Genomic DNA, 2,904 nt, shown 5'->3' with positions numbered 1-2,904 from the left:
AAGGAGACTTGGTTCCTTCACGTGGGAAATGACCTTTAGAAAACATAATCTGAGTGCTAGTGGTGTTCATTGCTACTCATCATTATTCTGAGGCCCTTTCAATGCTAGAGTTACTTTTAAAGATGGAATATACTCTAAGTTCATATGCATCTTTCTTATTCAAATTTGGAACTTTTAAGCCTCCAGAGTTTTTATTTCATCTTACATTTGTGTTTTCTTTAAACAATACTGAAAGCCTTAGTTTGTTTTGTTTTTTTTTTAGTCTTTTTTTTTAAAAGTTTATTCATTTTGAGAGAGAAAGAAAGAACATGAGCAGGGGAGGGGCAGAGAGAGGGAGAGAGAGAATCCCATGCAGAGCCCTACATGGGGCTCAATCTCATGAACCATGAGATAATAGCCTGAGACAAGATCAAGAGTCAGATACTTAACTGAGTCATCCAGTCGCCTTTGAAAGCCTTAGTTTTTAACCATAGTGGAATAAGCACTCATTTTATTTATCTTATAATACTATATAACTGTCTCATATTAACAATATTGAGTCTTCCCCATCTTGTCAGATGGTGGGTGAAAAAGCTGAGAACCAGATACTAAGGAGAAGAACCTGAAGCCAAGAAGGCTGATGCTGGTGGCAGAGTTAAGAAGGGTAACCTTAAGGCTAAAATGCCAAAGAAGGGGAAGCCCCACTGCAGCCGAAACCCTGTCCTAGTTAGAGGAAGTGGCAGATGTTCCCAATTGACTATGTATTCCAGAAGGGCAGTGTACCAGAGGAAGTATTCAGCAGCTAAATCTAGGGTTGAATACAAAAAGTAGGAGAAGGTTCTTGCTACTATCACAAAACCAGATGGTGGTGACAAGAATGCTGGTACCTGACGGGTTAAACTTTGTATAATGCCTAGGTATTATCCTACTGAAAATGTGCCTCGAAAGCTGTTGAGCCATGGCAAAAAACCTTTCAATCAGCATGTGAGAAAACTGTGAGCTACCATCACTCCTGGGACCATTTTGGTCATCCTCACTGGGCACCACAGAAATAAGAGGGTAGTTTTCCTGAAACAGCTGAGCAGTGGCTTGCCACTTGTGACTGCATCTCTGGCCCTCAATCAAGTTCTTTGCATAGAACACACCAGAAACTTGTGATTGCCACCTCCACCAAAACTGTTATAAGCAACATGAAAATCCCAAGACATCTCATTGATGCTTACTTCAAGAAGAAGAAGCTATATGAACCCAGCCACCAGGAAGGTGAAGTCTTTGACATGGAGAAAGAGAAATATGAGATTATAGAGCAGAGCAAGATTGATCAGAAAGCTGTGGACTTGTAAATGCTACCAAAAATCAAAGCTGTTCCTCAGCTTCAGGGCTACCTCCACTCTGTTTTCTCTCACAGGTGGAGTTCATCCGCACAAATGGGAGTGTTCTAAATTTCTTACAAAGGACCTAATTAAATAACTGATCCATTTCAAAATAAAAATAAAACAATATTGACATTATTACTAGCAACATGTTTACTAAAGACCATATATTTTTCCCTCATTTTTGTTGTTAGGTTATATCCCTTTAGGGATATATAGTCAAATTACTATATTGTAAAGTTACATGGAATAACTCCTTTAAGTTGTTATGCTGAAAAGTTATGATTCTTGGGGATTGCTTTATTTAATTTTGTCTTATAATTATGTAAAATATTTACATGGTTCTAAGAGTAAATCTACAAAACAGGTCATATTCAAAGGAGTCCAGGGTCTATCCTTATCCTCTAACCAATGCTCTTCCCTCTTCTATAGGTAACAATTTTTTAAATGATTTATGATTTTTTAATATCAGCAAACACATATTTATATCCCTCTTCTTAAATAAACAGAAGTCACTGTAAATACTTCTCATCTTGCTTTTTTTTTTACTTAATAATATATCTTGAAGATTTCTTCATAATAGTATATTAAGATATTCCCTATTCCCTTTTTGACCGCATAGTACCCCATAGTTAATTCAACCAGTTTCTATTGATAGGCATTTGGGTTGTTTCTGGTCTTTTCTCTTCCAAATAATATTTCAGTTAAGAACCTTATACATACATATTTTTATTATTTTTGTCAGGGTGGCTTTGAGCATATATCTTTTGTTTTTGTCAGTACATCTTTATTTAGGAATATTCTTTAGTGATTCTTGTAGCAAGAAACTAGGAATGGTAAATTCTCTCACTTTATTTGTTTGAAAATATATTTTTTGCCTTTATGTAATAGTGTTTCTGGGAAAAGAATTTTAAGTTAATAGTTACTTACTTTTAGCACACTGAAGATAGTACTTGATTGGCCTCTATTGTTGCTAATGAGCAGTTGCTATTAAGACCTAGAACTATTTCTTTATACATAATTTAACTTTTCTTTTTGGTTCCTTTAAGATACTCTTTTAGTTCCAGATTATCTACAGTTTCACTAAGATGTGCTTGGCATGGATATATTTTAATTTACCATGTTTGGTTTTCATTTTGGTACTTGAAAAGTTTATTTATTGGCGGGAAGGGGCAAAGAGGGGGGAAGAGAGAGAGAATCCCAAGCAGACTCCATGCTGACAACTGGCTCAGGGCTCGAAGTCACTAAAGGTGAGATCATGACCTGAGCTGAAATCAAGAGTCAGATGCTTAACTGACTGAGCCACCCAAGCATCCCTTCATTTTGGTACCCAAATCAGAAGAGTCTTCTCTTTAATTAATTCTGCAAAAAGTTCTTAGCCATTTTCTTTTCTATTATGTTCCTTCGACTCCAACTCCTTTACCCCACCACCTTTTCCTTCTCATGCTCTTATCAATTGTACTTCCTCAGTCTATTTTCCATGTCTCTTAATTTCTCTTTCATATATATTTATTTCTTATAGTCTCTCATTTTAGCAGTTTTAGTAATTTAC

General features: G+C 36.0%; 1 pseudogene; it reads left to right on the top strand.

Moving 5' to 3' along the window:
• The first annotated feature begins 431 nt into the window (after window positions 1-431).
• LOC101080655 lies at window positions 432-1,449 on the top strand (annotated as a pseudogene).
• The last annotated feature ends 1,455 nt before the right edge of the window (window positions 1,450-2,904 follow it).

This window comes from Felis catus, chromosome C2, assembly GCF_018350175.1.
Source record: "Felis catus isolate Fca126 chromosome C2, F.catus_Fca126_mat1.0, whole genome shotgun sequence".
Taxonomy (NCBI): Eukaryota; Metazoa; Chordata; class Mammalia; order Carnivora; family Felidae; genus Felis; species Felis catus.
Note: the sequence above shows the minus strand (reverse complement) of the source record. Positions and strands in the feature narration are given on the sequence as shown.